Source organism: Papio anubis, chromosome 19 (assembly GCF_008728515.1).
Source record: "Papio anubis isolate 15944 chromosome 19, Panubis1.0, whole genome shotgun sequence".
Classification (NCBI taxonomy): domain Eukaryota; kingdom Metazoa; phylum Chordata; class Mammalia; order Primates; family Cercopithecidae; genus Papio; species Papio anubis.
In genome coordinates this window covers 41,499,391-41,515,793 of record NC_044994.1, presented here as the reverse complement: position 1 = coordinate 41,515,793, position 16,403 = coordinate 41,499,391, and the positions used below count along the sequence as shown (strand labels likewise).

The window sequence follows — 16,403 nt, the reverse complement described above, 5'->3', positions numbered from 1 at the left end:
GATAAATTCTCATTAGCAAATACACTTTTTTAAGGTATAAATGGTATTATAAAAATAACAGGTATGTATAGTAAAACAATGCAAGAGCATCCTAAATGAAAAGCGAATGTTTTTTCTCAACTCTCATTCCCTTATTCCAGCTCCACAGAGGTAATCAATTGTTTTTTTTCATCGTATGGTTTGTTTTTAGACAGCAGCCTTTTCCTGGACACTGTTTCTCCTTGTGGTGCAAGGCTAACTCATAGGCAGTGCGTCCAGAGTCTGCCCCAGTTTGTTTTGTGTGTAACCTTCTAACAACTTTTTGAAAATTAATTTATTCCTAAATACACACATCATTTTTATTTATTTATTTATTTTTGAGACAGGATCTCACTCTGTCACTCAAGCTGGACTGCGACAGCATGATCACAGCTCCCTACAGCCTCGACCTCTGGTCCTGAAGTGATCCTCTCACCTTAGCCTCTCAAGTAGCTGGGACTACAGCGGCACACCACCACACCCAGCTAATGTTTTTTGTATTCTTTTGTAGAGACAGGGTTTTGTCATATTGCCTGGACTGATCTCGAACTCCTGGGCTCAAGTGATCCTCCACTTGGGCCTCCCAAAGTGCTAGGATTACAGGCATGAGCTACTTACTGCACCTGGCCCACACATCATTTTTTTTTTTTTTGAGCTGGAATCTCGCTCTGTTGTCCAGGCTGGAGTACAGTGGCGCGATCTCGGCTCACTGCAAGCCCCGCCTGTCGGGTTCATGTCACACCATTCTCCTGCCTCAGCCTCCTGACCAGCTGGGACTACAGGCGCCCACCACCATGCCCAGATCATTTTTTGTATTTTTAGTAGAGATGGGGTGTCAGCGTGTTAGCCAGGATGGTCTTGATCTCCTGACCTTGTGATCCGCCCACCTTGGCCTCCCAGAGTGCTGGGATTACAGGTGTGAGCCACCGCGCCCGGCCCCACACATCATTTTTTAAAAAATTAGTATTACAACATTTCTAATTGTCCCTACTTCTTTGCTCCCCAGAGGTTTTACCTATTGAGCTGTGGATTTTTAAAGTTTATCTCCATATTTATAAATAATACATATAAACATTTCATTTTTTGAGACGGGGTCTCTCACCCAGGCTGGCTGGAGTGCAGTGGCATGATCATAACTCACTACAGCCTCCAACTCCTGGGCTCAAAATCCTCCCACCTCAGCCTCCTGAGTTGCTAGAACTAAGGTGTGTGCCACGATGTCTGGCCAATTTTTGTGTTTTCTGTAGAGATGGGGTCTTGCCCTGTTGCCCAAGCTAGTCTCAAACTCCTGGCCTCAAAGTGATCCTCTTGCCTCAGCCTCCCAAAGTGCTGGGATTACAGGCATGAGCCACTGCCTAGCTATACTGTTATTTTTTGAGCCATCAACTTTAGACATTGTTTTCTGTCATGGTTGAGATACAGCTATCTTACACTGTCTCTGCTTCTCCCACACATCCTCCCAATGTGCTTTTATACATTTTGCTTACGTCATCAGTGTGCATAGCATGAGTGTGCCAGGTGTCTTTCATTTGCCCCTGCAAGTCTCTGCTCCCCTCATCCTGCTTTTCAGCCCAAGGAAGCTGTATAGACATCAACAGGCTTACCATGCCTCTGGGTTCTGCTGGGTTCGGTCAACAGGGATCCATAGCAGGAGATAGAGGGAGGGAGGAGAATGAAGGCAGAGTGTTGATTCCCTTGGCCCTCTCTGCAAGGTCACTTCAAGCCAGCTGTTCCTCAGCCAGAAGACAGTGCACCTCGAGGAACACTCGAGGCAGCCAACTCCACCTGACTCCTTTCTTTTTCCTAACCTGTCCTTCCTCCTGCCCTTTTGGGCCCAGGGATGGTGGTATTTCTGTTACTGGTTCTGGACTACTGCTCCCTCTCAAGAGTGCTGTCTGGCTTGCTGGGACACTGCCTGGGAGAATGAGCATGCACTATTGCTCACTGCACAGGTTAATGCACTGTGATTGCATCCCTTTTCATATACAGGTGGTGTCTTCCTGGAGTGACCAGTTTACCTTCTCCCCATACACCTGTCTTGCCTAGCTGTTGCCTAGACCTGGTGCACACTGCAGTCCTAGGGACTTGCTGTTGCCACCCTCCTGTGTTGGATACCTTGTTTCTAGATTCCCTATCCTCTTCCTTCTTGGTTTATCCCTCATTTTTTTCTGTAGCACAGCAGTTTTCTAATTCAATACTTTTAGGAGGTTGAGTATGGATAATTTTGGAGTGTCCCCAGGATGATTCCAATTTATTTAAGCCCGTTTTCCAGAGAGCTACGGGTCTCCTAAGGCCTTTCTCATTTCTTTTTTTTTTTTTTTTTTTTTTTTGAGACGGAGTCTCGCTCTGTCGCCCAGGCTGGAGCACAGTGGCCGGATCTCAGCTCACTGCAAGCTCCGCCTCCCGGGTTTACATCATTCTCCTGCCTCAGCCTCCCGAGTAGCTGGGACTACAGGCGCCCGCCACCTCGCCCGGCTAGTTTTTTTTTGTATATTTTTAGTAGAGACGGGGTTTCACCGGGTTAGCCAGGATGGTCTCGATCTCCTGACTTCATGATCCGCCCGTCTCGGCCTCCCAAAGTGCTGGGATTACAGGCTTGAGCCACCGCGCCCGGCGGCCTTTCTCATTTCTAACAAGTCTCGCTCTCTAGAAAACTGGTTCCCAGTCGTAGTTTTCATACTAGCAACATTTTAAAAGCAGGATTGGGGTGGCTAGTATGTAATTGCCAACTTTTGATTTTTCCAAGCAGGAGTATATCAAAAAGCTACAATTTATTACCAGTATTTCATAGAAGACAGTTTGATACCAAAAGAACATGGGAATAGTGGATAAAAATAGCCATTAGTTTGAATAAGCTTATGAAAAGTGTTAATTTTATGAAAAATTCATTATTTTATTCATATTTTTCTTATTTTAAAGGCTGATTGGTAAAAGCTTTTATCCGTTATCCATGGGCTGGAGTTGGTAGCCACTGTTTGATACCACTGTTTCTTTGCCCTAAAATATCAACATCTGTCTGTGTGAAGGTCAGGGCTGCCTTTTTAGTAAGAGTTACCATTTGTTAAACACATTGTGCCTGCACTGTGCAGGGGTGTTTCACACACACGAACCTATCTGATCTATATAAACATGAAATATAGTCAAGAAAACAGGATCCACCAGATGCGGTGACTCACACCTGTAATCCCAGCACTTTGGGAGGCCAAGGCAGGCAGATCACTTGAGGCCAGGAGTTCAAGACCAGCCTGGCCAACATGGTGAAACCCTGTCTCTACTAAAAATATATAAATTAGTTGGGCATAGTGGTGCACACCTGTAATCCCAGCTATTCCAGAGGCTGAGACATGAGAATCGTTTGAAACCAGGAAGCAGAGGTTGCAGTGAGCTGAGATCGCACCACTGCACTCCAGCCTAGGCAACAGAGCAAGACTGTCTCAAAAAAAAAAAAAAGAAAAAGAAAAACAGCATCCCAGCCTGGGCAACATAGGGAGACCTCACCACCAAAAATAAAAAAATTTAGCTAGGCATGGTGGTGTGCACCTGTGGACCCAGCTACTCTGGAGGCTGAGGTGGGAGGATTGCTTGAACCCAGGAGGTCAAAGGCTGCAGTGAGCTGTGATCAAGCCACTGCACTCTAGCCTAGACCACAGAGCAAGACCCTGTCTTAAAAAAAGAATAATGGAGTTTAAATATGTAAATGACAAGTCTAAGATTTCAAGGTCATACTTTACACTATTTAAGGAGCCATCACAACTACCAATGCCTTTTTTTTTTTTTTTTTTTTTTTTTTTGAGATGGAGTTTCGCTCTTGTTGTCCAGGCTGGAGTGCAATGGTGCGATCTTGCTCACCGCAACCTCTGCCTCCCAGGTTCAAGCGTTTCTCCTGCCTCAGCCTCCCAAGTAGCTGGGATTACAGGCGCGCACCACGACGCCCAGCTAATTTTGTACTTTTAGTAGAGACGGGGTTTCACTATGTTAGTCAGGCTGGTCTCAAACTCCCAACCTCTGGTGATCCGCCCGCCTTGGCCTCCCGCAGTGCTGGGATCACAGGCGTGAGCCACTGGACCCGGCCGCCACAGCTACTAATATCTTGATTGTTAGTAATACCTTATTGGGAATAATTAGGCAGAAATGGAGAGGGTGGGTTTAGACTAATCAGTATTTGTGAACTTGTTTTAAAGTTTCTGGAGGCTGAGGTGAGAGGATCGCTTAAGCCCGGGAGGCGGAAGTTGCAGTGAGCCAAGATCATGCCACTGTACTCCAGCCAGGGCAACAGAGCAAGACCCTGTCTCAAAAAAATATATAATAAAGTTAATTTTGCTAACCTTGTATGACTTTTTAATTTACCTACTTTTCAACAACTTATTTTTGCTTTGTGAATGTTAACTGCATTTCCTGTCTTTTTTTATGAGTTAGACTCATTTTCTCAGGTAATTATTTAAGGCTAAAACTCTTGGGTTTCGTCACTTTTTTTTTTTCATTACTAGGCTGCCTTCTTAGGAAACATAGGTGACTCAGCACTTCCTCAAAGTGACCATTCAGAACTGGCATGTTGACAGAATAACTGGATTAAAAAGAAACTCCAACTGCTGATCTTTTCATTTATTATTATTTTTTAGAGACAGAGTCTCACTCTGTTGCTGGGGCTGGAGTGCAGTGGCGCGATCATAGCTCACTGCAGGCTCAAACTCCTGGGCTGAAGTGATCCTCTTGTCTCAGCCTCCCAAGTAGCTGGGACTACAGGCATGAACCACTGCGCCCTGCCCAGGGACTGATCTTAAGCCTAGTTCACTCATAATCAAAGAGGAAATGGAGGAAAGTTTTCTTATGGTTTCCTCCACAGGGAGCTACTTGCTTGTTCTAACCTCAAAGCTAAATTTATTGACATGGCAACAGTTCCTTAATAAAGAAGCAAAGACTATAGGTTCTTTGGTTTGGATGTCCCCTCCAAAACTCATGTTGAAACTTAATCCCCAGTGTGGCAGTATTGAGAGGTAGAGCCCTCAAGAGATAATTGGGTCATGAGAGCCCTGCCCTCATGAATAGATTAATTCATTCATGGATTAGTGGGTTAATAGATTAACAGGTTATCATAGGAGTGGAACTGGAAGCTTTTATAGGAAGAGGAAAAGGTGCCAGGCATGGTGGCTCACGCCTGTAATCCCAGCACTTTGGGAGGCCGAGGCAGAAGGATTGCCTGAGCTCAGGAGTTCGAGACCAGCCTGGGCAACACGGTGAAACCCCATCTCTACTAAAATACAACAACAACAACAACAGAAAATTAGCCAAGCGTGGCGGCATGCGCCTGTAGTCCCAGCTACTTGGGAGGCTGAGGCAGGAGAATTGCTTGAACCCGGGAGGTGGAGGTTGCAGTGAGCCCAGATCGTGCCATTGCAGTCCAGCCTAGGCTACAGAGTGAAACACTGTCTCAAGAAAAAAAAAAAAAAAAAAGGAAAAGGCTGGGCACCATGGCTCACGCCTATAATTAAAGCCCTTTGGGAGGCCAAGGCAGGAGGATTGCTTGAGGCCAGGAGTTTGAAACCAGCCTGGGCAACGTAGTGAGACCCTCATCTCTACAAAAAGTAAAAATAAAACAATTAACCTGGCATAATGGTGCATGCCTGTGGTCCTAGCTACTTGAAAGGCTGAGGAAGGGGGAATCACTGGAACCTGAGAATTTGAGGCTACAGTGAGCTATGATTACACCACTGCACTTCAGCCTGGGTAACAGAGGGAAACCCTGTCTCAGAATAATAATAATAAAATATATAAAAATTAAAAGACCCTGTCTTGGCCGGGCACGGTGGCTCACGCCTGTAATTCCAGCACTTTGGGAGGCTGAGGCAGGCGGATCATGAGGTCAGGAGATCGAGACCATCCTGACCAACACAGTGAAACCCCATCTCTACTAAAAATACAAAAAATTAGCTGGGTGTGGTGGCATGCGCCTATAGTCCCAGCTACTCAGGAGGATGAGGCAGGAGAATCGCTTGAACTGGGGAGGCGGAGGTTGCAGTGAGCCAAGATCACACCATTGCATTCCAGCCTGGCGATAGAGTGAGACTCCTTCTCAACAAACAAACAAACAAACAAACATCTCTCTACAAAAAATAAAGGATAAATTATCGCCAGGCACGGTGGCTCATGCCTGTTATCCCAGCACTTTGAGAGGCCAAGGCGAGCAGATCACCTGCAGTTGGGAGTTCAAGACTAGCCTGACCAACATGGAAAAACCCGTCTCTACTAAAAATACAAAACTAGCTGGGTGTGGTGGCACGCGCCTGTAATCCCAGCTACTCAAGAGGCTGAGGCAGGAGAATTGCTTGAACCAGGGAGGCGGAGGTTGTGGTGAACCAAGATCACGCCATTGCACTCCAGCCTGGCCAACAAGAGCAAAACTCCATCTCAAATAAATAAATAAATAATCTAGGTATAGTGGGACCCTCCTGTAATCCCAGCTACTCAGGAGACTGAAGTAGGAGGATCGCTTGAGCCTAGGAGTTTGAGGCTACAATGACCTCTGATCGTGGCACTCTAGTCCAGCCTGAGTGACAAAATAGGAAAAAATCCGAGCTAGCACACTGGGCCATGTGATGTCCTGCACTGCCTCGGGACTCTGCAGGGTCCTTACCAGCAAGAGGGCCCTCACCAGATGTAGCCCCTCAACCTGGGACTTCTGAGCTTCTGTAATTCTAAGAAATAAATTGGATTTATAAACTACCCAGTTTCAGATACTGTTATAATAACAGAAAACAGAATAAGGCAACAGGCAAACTTGTTCTTATGAACTGACAACGTGGAAGGTTTTAAGAAAAACAACAGAAGGCATTTGGGCAGAGAGTTGAATATCGGTAAGTTTAAATTGAAGATGTAAATAAATTTAAGATTTTTCAAGTGAAGGGAGAGGGTGAAATTGAGAAAGTAACAACTATAGATGAGCTGTGAAGGGCCAGCGTATGGTAGACGATTCACAAAATATACCAAATGCTCCAAACGTTGAGCTGATCTGGACCTTAGGGTATGTTCAAACCAATCCTCTCATTTTTACTAAGGGCTAAAAAGGTTAAAAGCGGTAGCCCAGATGCTCTCACAGGGCATGAGTCAAGTTTCCTGCAAGGGTGCTGTGTACAGTTGGGCTAAGCATTGGGCTAAGCATGCGCTGCCCAATTTCAGAAGGCGCCGTACACATTGACAACAATGTCAAAGATTCCTCTAGGTCTATACTTTACACAAGGGTCCTGTCCCTGACTTGATAATTCAGCAGGTCTAGTTCCAGAATTCCTTGGTGCATTGGTTTTCTATAGCTGCATAACAAATTGCCACAAATGTAAGGGCTTAAAGCAACCCAAATCTATTACCTCCCAGTTTGGGGGGTCAGATGTCCTGGTATGGTCTAGTTGGATTCTCTGCTCAGGGTTTCACCAGGCTAAAATCAGGATGCGGTCCAGGTCCACAGTTCTCATCTGGGCTCAGGGTCCTCCTCCAAGCTCACTGGATGTCAGCAGAATTCATTTCCTTGTAGTCCTGTTTTCCTCCTAGTCAGCCAGGGTCTGCTCTTAGCTCCCAGAAGCTGCTCGCAGTTCCTTAGCACGTGTCCCCCAAGGTCAGCTCCCCACATCGATGTTCCCTTTCTTCCAACTCATCTGGAGTACATCTCTCTGCCTTCTAATCTTCTGGGACCAGCTAGAAAATTCTCTCCTTTTAAAGGGCAGAGTGATTAAATTAGGCGTGACTGGATAACCTCCCAAGGTCTACTAATTTGGGACCTTAATTATACAGTATCTGCAGAATCGCTTCACAGCAGCGACCACGTGAGTATTTTCATTCTTCTTTTTTTTTCCCTGAGACAGAGTCTGTCCAGCCTGTCGCCCAGGCTTGAGTGCAGTGGCACAATCTCAGTTCACTGTAACCTCCACCTCCCAGGTTCAAGTGATTCTCCTGCCTCAGCCTCCCAAGTAGCTGGGACTACAGGCACGCACCATCATGCCTGACTGATTTTTGTATTTTTATTTTTTATTTTATTTAATTATTTATATGAGACAGAGTCCTGCCCTGTCACCCAGGCTGGAGTGCAGTTGTAAGATCTCGGCTCACTGCAACCTCTGCCTCCTGGTTCAAGTGATTCTCTTGCCTCAGCCTCCAGAGTAGCTGGGACTACAGGTATGCCCCACCATGCCCTGCTAATTTTGTATTTTTTGTAAAGATGGGGCTTTACCACGTTTGCCAGGCTGGTCTCAAACTCTCAACCTCAGGTGATCCACCTGCCTTGTCCTTCCAAAGTGCTGGGATTACAGGCATGAGCCACTGTGCCTGGCCTAGATGAGTATTTGATTGATGTTTGGGAGAAAGTGCCTGTGCTTCACGGTCCAGGAATCTAGGGGCCTATCATAGAAGTCTGCCCACCAAATTTGGCCCCTTTCCTGATAAACTGTTCCAGTCCTTCAATTACTTGGGAACCCACTGAGGATTGGAATGTCATAGTTCCATCTATTAATGCCCCTATGCTTTATTGACTCTAAACTCTGGAGAGTTTGTTATCTTGTCATTTAGAGAGCCACTCAGCATAGTCTTTTCTGACCCTAAATCAGATGACTAGAAATCATTTCAGATGGAGGGGGCATGAGGAAGACAGTTAAAGAAATAGTGTATTTCACATAGGAGAGGAAACAAGACAGGCGCATAAATATGAAGATACAGGTTTCATCAGAAAAATGCAAATTAGAACCCTAATGAGAAACTACCAGAATGGTTAAAATTAAACATCGAAGGTTGGGAGGATGAAGAGCAGAGGCAGTTCTTGGGTACTGCTGGTGGGAGTGCAAATTGGTACAACTGCTTTGTCAGCATTATCTGGTAAAGTTAAACATGCACGGCTGGGCGCAGTGGCTCATGCCTATAATCCCAGCACTTTGGGAGGCTGAGGTGGGTGAATCAGTTGAGGTCAGGAGTTCAAGACCAGCCTGGCCCACATGTTGAAACCACATCTCTACTAAAAATACAAAAATTAGCCGGGTGTGGTGGCAGGTGCCTGTAATCCCAGCTACTCAGGACGCTGAGGCAGGAGAATCACTTGAACCAAGGAGGCAGAGATTGCAGTGAGCCGAGACAGTGCCACTGCACTCCAGTCTGGGTGACCGAGCAAGACTTCGTCTCAAAAACAAAAACAAAAACATGCTCACACACTGCGATCCAGCTACTCCTTCCTAGAGTGTAGATCCCAGTGAAAATAGTGTACCTGTATACCTGGAGACAGGTGGAAGAATATTCTTGGAAGCAGTTTGTGTTAGCCCCCCCCCAAAAAATCCCCCAAAAAGTCCTTCTAAAGTAGGAAGGATTAAATAAACTGGTGCAATAAATCTCTGTTAGGATGTTTTAAGTGAGTTTCAAAAAATACCATGTGTAAACTGTAGACTCATGTCATTTTAGGTTAATAAAATAATGGGGGCAAGCTTGCTTAGCTAACCTCATTCAGAGATCCAAGAGCCAATCAGGAATCACTTTATATCCAAATTTACAAAATATAGCCAGGAATGGAGGTATGTGCCTGAAGTCCTAGCTACTCAGAAGGCTGAGGTGGGAGATCACTTGAGACCCGGAGTTCAAGGCTGCAGTGAGCCATGATTGTGCCACTGCACTCCAGCCTGGGTGACAGAGCAAGACTCTGGCTTAGGAAAAAATATATATATGTATGCATATATAAAATATGCATATACTGGAATACTATGCAGCAGTGAAAAATGAAATAACTCAAAACCATTGTTGCTTAGGCATGAATGGTAGTTATTTTTTAGGTATGAATGGTGGTTATTTGTTGCTTAGGTATGAATGGTGGGATAGTAACTGGAAAGAACAAGCAAGCTTTCTAGGGTGCTAAAAATGTTCTCTATCTTGATGTCAGTGGTGGTTACACAAATAAATACATACATATGTTAGATATACCCTTAACATTCATCAGCTTACCAAAGTAAGTCAATAAAAACGTAAATTAATTTAAAAAGTGAATTCTTAGATGCATGCATGCATCCACATGGGTGAATCTCAAAAAGAATTTTGAGAGGAGAAAAGGAAGTCATAGAATAATACATACTGAATGATTCTGTTTTTACATAATTCAAAAACAGACAAAGCTAAATAATACATTATTTAGAGATATATAGAAAGGTAGCCAAATAATTTCTAAAAATCTAGAGAGTTATTAGAGAAGTCAAGATGGTGGTTATCTCTGGGAAGAGAGAGAGAAGATCACAGGATCAACACAGAGGGGGCTTCTAGGATATTGTTCCTATTTCATTTCTTAGTTGGGTAATTGTTTTTAGCCTCAGAATGTTAGAGGGTATTATCCTTTAAACTGTTTGTCTGACATGCACAACCATGTTTATAGCAGCACATTTCACAATTGCAAAGATATGGAACCAACTTATGTGCCCATCAACCAATGAGTACATAAAGAAAATGTGGTATATATATACCATGGAATACTACTCAGCCATAAAAAGGAATGAAATAATGTCTTTTGCAGCAACGTGGATGGAGGTGGAGGCCGTTATTCTAAGTGAAGTAACTCAGGAATGGAAAAACAAATATTGTATGTTCTCACTTTTAAGTGGGAGCTAAGCTAGGAGGCTGTAAAGGCCTAAGAATGATATAATGGACTTTGGGGACTTGGTGGGGAAGGTTGGGAGGGGGGTGAGGAATAAAAAACTATATATTGGGCGCAGGGTACACTCAGGTGATGGGTGCACTAAAATCTCAGAAATCATCACTAAAGAACTTATCCATGTATCCCCAAACCACCTGAACCCCAAAACTATCGAAATTAAAAAAAAATTAATTGTGCATCTGTTATATATTTCTTTTCATTTATGGTATGTTTCACAATTATAAAAAGAAACAACAGCAGCATAATCAGCTCTCTAAAACTTAACACATCTTTCCTAAATTTTAATTTTATTCTGCAAGTAATACATTAATATGTTCGTACTGTAGAAGGTTTTTTTTTAACTTGTCTTCAACATTTAGTTCATCATCTTCAAAAAATGGCTCCCCTGCTAAACTCGTTAGCTGTGTGATCTATCTAAGCAGCAAGAAGATGGTCATGCCATGGCAATCCTCTTCCCATTTTCCCTAGCCACTCAGGGCTCAACAGCAGGGTGAGGCTCCGGTGGGGGTGAAGCGGGGGAGCATAAGGGCTACTTTCCCCCAGTACAACGTGGTGTCTGATGCTTGATGGGAGAGCAGAACTGGTGAGACTTGAGGGAAGGGTCCAGGGCCTGTATTCAGCCAGAGTCACTGCTGGAAGAGGAGGAGGAAGAGGAGGAGGAGGAATGCTTGCCATGCTTGTGGTGCTTGTGCATCTTTTTATGAGCTTCATTTTTTTCTGCATCTTTTTGTCCACTGTCAACGCCTGGTCCAACCAAGCCAGGAGCCAAGGGATTTGCAGGAGGCATTCCAGGGGCAGCCGGTGGGTGTGGAGGAGGGTAGGGAACCGAGGGTTGGATACCCTGGCTGTGGCACAGGATGAGGGGGGTCCACCTGGGAGGAAAGCTGGATTGCCCTGGGGAGCTCCTGGGGTAGGAGGAAAGGGGCCGGGGGGAAAGGGTAGATGGATAGGTGGTGGGTGGGCAGGATTGGAACCTCCAGGGTACCCGATGTTGTGGGGATATGGATTTGGCCCTGGCTGCCCGGCATTGGGATTCCACATGTTTAGGTGTGTCCTCCAGCCCCGTCACTTTTCCACCACTGCCTGGGCTTGTAGAAGCCCAGGTTCTACCTGTGTGTTCTCTGTAGAAGATTTTTAAAAATACAGATAGTATAAAAATCCCTCCTGACCTTCAGTGGATATTTTTTAATGGTGCCTTTTTAACTGTTGACGTTCAAGATAGACTTTAAACAATCTGAAGGAAAATAAATCAATATCAATGACAGTCACACACTCAAGCAATCTGTTTCAAAGCCTAATCATTTGTCATCTATTCTCAGTGTTTCTATTGTAATTTTTATTATAATAATAGTACACGTTGAATCCCCAGCACCTATAGCAGTGCCTGGTTCAGAATCAATACTTAAATATTTATGGAATGAACAATAAATGTTCTTTCAAAAAATGATAATTCAGAAGTATCTGTATATTGCAAAAGGTAAAAGATCTTCCTTACCCTCCCCCTCTCCATTCTGATGATTATGTGAAGGGAAAAGCCTCTATCCTTGGTGAATCTCTCATTTAGCTCTTCCTTTTTAAGAAGTTGTGTATTCTGGTGGTCTTTAACAGAAGAGGGCTGTGTGCTATTGGGGGTTCATTGCCACCTGTAGGAGGCAAAATAACCTGTGATGAGTTGGCCCCATTGAAGTACCACACCTCTAGGAAGCCTTCCCTTCCTCCCCTTCTCTTGCCCTTGTTTCTGCAAGCTCTGTACAACACTTCTTATCCAGGTGATCTTGCTACCTGCTGTGTCTTTCACAGGATGGTGAGCTCCTTGTAGACAGTGCTGTCTTTATCTTGCCACTTCCCACAGTGCCTTGGAGGGTACATTTGCTAAACGTATTGGAACTAAACAGAAAAAAATAACACAGTATAATTAGAAAGTACCATAATGCTAAATCAACAAATTACTTGAATCTCTTCCTCTGACACTTTAGTAGCTCTTGAAAGGGCAATTTCAGTGATCTTGTCAAACAGCTAAGTCACCTGGTGACCTAGGCGAGGGCTTGGAAGTTTGAGTCATTGTTGTTTAGAATACTTTCCTCTCGACATCCGACCCCCATCCTCTGCAAAACCATAGGCAGTGCAGAGTAGGTCATAAGTATTGTTTGTTGTTGTTGTTTTTTTTTTTGTAGAGACAGGATCTTGCTGTGTTGCCCAGGCTGGTCTTGAACTCCTGGGCTCAAGTGATCCTCCCACCCTGGCCTCCCAAAGTGCTGGGATTATAGGTGTGAGCCAACATGCCTGGCCTAGGTCATAAATTTTCCAGGCTCGTGCCACTGGCTTCTGGGAGATTCACCTTGCCTAATGAGACTATAAGATATGACCTAGTGTAAATGGAAATGATTTTTACCTATTTGGGTTCAAAGACATCAGTAAATAAATCTGTTCTTGGCCACTGAGGTCAGTTCTAGTTCTTCAAATCTCGCCTAGAGTGTAGTGTTGGCGCCTCGTGTCATGGGTTGAATTGTGTCCCTCCAAAATTCATTTATTCAAGTCCTAACCCCTGAGGTACTAGCCTCAGAATGTGATCTGTCAAAAGACAAAATTAGGGTCAGGTGCGATAGCTCATTCCTGTAATACCAGCTACTTGGGAGGCTGAGGCATGAGAATCGATTGAACCTGGGAGGCAGAGGTTGCAGTGAGCCCAGATTGCGCCACTGCACTCCAGCCTGGACAACAGAGTGAGACTCCATCTCAAAACAAACAAACAAACAAAAAGACAAAATTACAACAAATTTAGTTGAAATATCTTAACTGCTTTTATTTACAATTCTAGAATCAAGCAACACCTCATCCTATAAAATAAAATGGGTGTTCCCAAGAGCTGAGCAGAGGAGTTTGGTTGAATGGAGAGAAAAAAGCTAAGGAAAGCGGGAACAGAAAACAAAAAGTGGATTGGTTGTTTCAGAGTTACTTCCTTGTTAAGGCTGAAGCAGAGGGGACGTCCTTATCATGCTGGCTAAAACTGGTTTCTTTGGGGATTTGGCTATATCCCTCACTCTCTTCATTTCTCAGAGGGTCAGATAAACAACTTATTTTCCATTTGGTGACATGGAACCTTAGCATTAATGGCTCCATTTTGGTTGGGCCTAGTGCAGGAGCTCAGTCCAAGCCAATGGCCTCCTATAAATTTTATTTAACAGGCTTTATTTGGAAATAGGTACACTGTAGATAGAATTAGGTTATAATGAAGTCATGAGGATGGGCCCTAACCCAATACGACTGGCATCCTTATAAAAAGAGGACATTTTGATGTAAACACACACACACACACACACACACACAGAGAGGGCCATGTGAAGATGAAGGAGGAGATAAGGGTGATCCTTCTATAAGCCAAGGAATGCCAACAATTGTCAGTAGACCAGCAGAAGGTAGGGGAGAGGCATGAAACAGTTTCTTCCTCGCAGCCCTCAGAAGGAACCAACTCTGACAATGCCTTGATTTTGGACTTCTGGCCTCCAGGCCTATGAGACAATAAATGTCTGCTGTTTGTGCTACTTTGGTATGGCACCCTAGTAAACCAATATACCCAGGTATTACAGTCTGATATTACAGTCCATGTTAGCTGGAAACACAAGGTAACTCTGAGGAAGCCAAGTGTGAGTCTTCCAACACTGGCAGTGTTGGCAAAAAGAGCTCTGAGACAGCGTTTTCCAGTGAGTGACAGTGTGGGCTGTGCAGACAGACTGCTGGTGTGTGAGCCTCCAATGGCTAGCTTTGCAATGTTGGGAAGTGTATTTGACTTGTTGGGGCTGTACAATGGGGGACAATAAATAAATACCTCATCTTAGTCCTTCTGAGCTGCTATAACAAAATACCACAGATTGGGTAATTTATAAAAAGCAAAAATTGGCCAGGCACAGTGGCTCATGCCTGTAATCCCAGCACTTTGGGAGGCTAAGGCAGGAAGATCACGAGGTCAGGAGTTCGAGACCAACCTGGCCAAAAAACTCTGTCTCAAAAAAAAAAAAAAAAAGCAGAAATTTATTTCTCACAGTTATGGAGGCTGGGAAGTCCAAGATCAAGGCACCAGCATATCTGGTGTCTGGTGAGAGCGTTCTTGCTGTGTCCTCACGTGGAGGAAGGGCAGAGGGGAAAAAAGGCCTAGGTAGTTCTCTCAAGCCCTGCCTCCTATCCCTTTTTTTTTGAGATGGAGTTTGCTCTCGCTGTCCAGTCTGGAGTGTAATGGTGCAATCTCGATTCACTGCAACCTCTACCTCCCAGGTTCAAGCAATTCTCCTGCCTCAGCCTCCCAGGTAGCTGGGATTACTGGCATGCACCACTATGCCTGGCTAATTTTTTGTATTTAGTAGAGATGGGGTTTCACCATGTTGGTCAGGCTGGCCTTGAGCCTTCTTAATAAGGCTATTGATCCCACTAGTGAGAAGGGAGGAGCCGTCACTCCACTCAATCACCTCCCCAAAGGCCTTGCCTCCTTTTTTTTTTTTTTTTGAGACGGAGTTTCACTCTTGTTGCCCAGGCTGGAGTGCAATGGCACTATCCGGCTCACCACAACCTCTGTCTCCCAGGTTCAAGCGATTCTCCTGCCTCGGCCTCCCAAGTAGCTGGGATTACAGGCATGAGCCACCACGCCCAGCTAATTTTTTGTATTTTTAGTGGAGATGGGGTTTCACCATGTTGGTCAGGCTGGTCTCAAACTCCTGACCTCAGGTGATCCGCCCGTCTCGGCCTCCCAAAGTGCTGGGATTACAGGCGTGAGCCACTGCACCTGGCCAGGTCTCACCTCTTAACACCATCACCCTGGGGATTAAGTTCCAACATACGAATTTTGAAGGGACACATATATTCAAACCATAGAATACTTATTCTGAAGTTTCCCTAATGACCATTAAGTGAGTTTAATAGATCTAAAACTTTTTTTTTTTGTTTTCGTTTGTTATTTTATGTGTTTATTTATTTTAAAATACAGATGGGGTCTCCCTATGTTGCCCAGGCTGGTCTCAAACTCCTGGGCTCAAACAATCCACCCACCTTGGCCTCCCAAAGTGTTGGGATTACAGATGTGAGCCAATGCACCTGGCTGTAAAATTTTAGAGCAGTGCCTGCCATTGGTAAGTATTTCTGATACATCATTAACTTTTTTTTTTTTTTTTTGAGACAGAGTCTCGCTCTGTTGCCAGGCTGGAGTGCAGTGACACAATCTCGGCTCACTGCAACCTCTGCATCCTGGGTTCAAGCCATTCTCCTGCCTCAGCCTCCCAAGCAGCTGGTACTACAGGCGCATGCCACCATGCCCAGCTAATTTTTGTATTTTTATTAGAGACGGGGTTTCACCATGTTGGCCAGGATGGTCTTGATCTCTTGACCTTGTGATCTGCCCACCTTGGCCTCCCAAAGTGCTGGGATTACAGGTGCAAGCCACTGCACCCAGGCCTGTTTTTGTTTTTTTTTTTTTTTTTTTTAGAGACAGGGTCTTGCTCAGTTGCCTAGGTTGGAGTGCAGTGGCATGATCATGGCTCACTGCAGCCGTGATCTCCTGGGCTCAAGCAATCCTCCTGCTCCAGACTCACAAGTAGCTAGGACTACAGGTGTGCACCATTACGCCTAGCTATTTTTTTTTGGTAGAGATGGGGGTCTCACTATGTTGCTCAGGCTGATCTGGAACTCCTGACCTCAAGTGATCCTCCCTTCTCAGCCTCCAAAAGTGTTGGAATTGCAG

General features: G+C 44.8%; 1 pseudogene; it reads right to left on the bottom strand.

The window, feature by feature from the left end:
* Nucleotides 1-11,291: 11,291 nt before the first annotated feature.
* Nucleotides 11,292-11,817, bottom strand: LOC116271481 (annotated as a pseudogene).
* Between the last annotated feature and the right edge of the window lie 4,586 nt (nucleotides 11,818-16,403).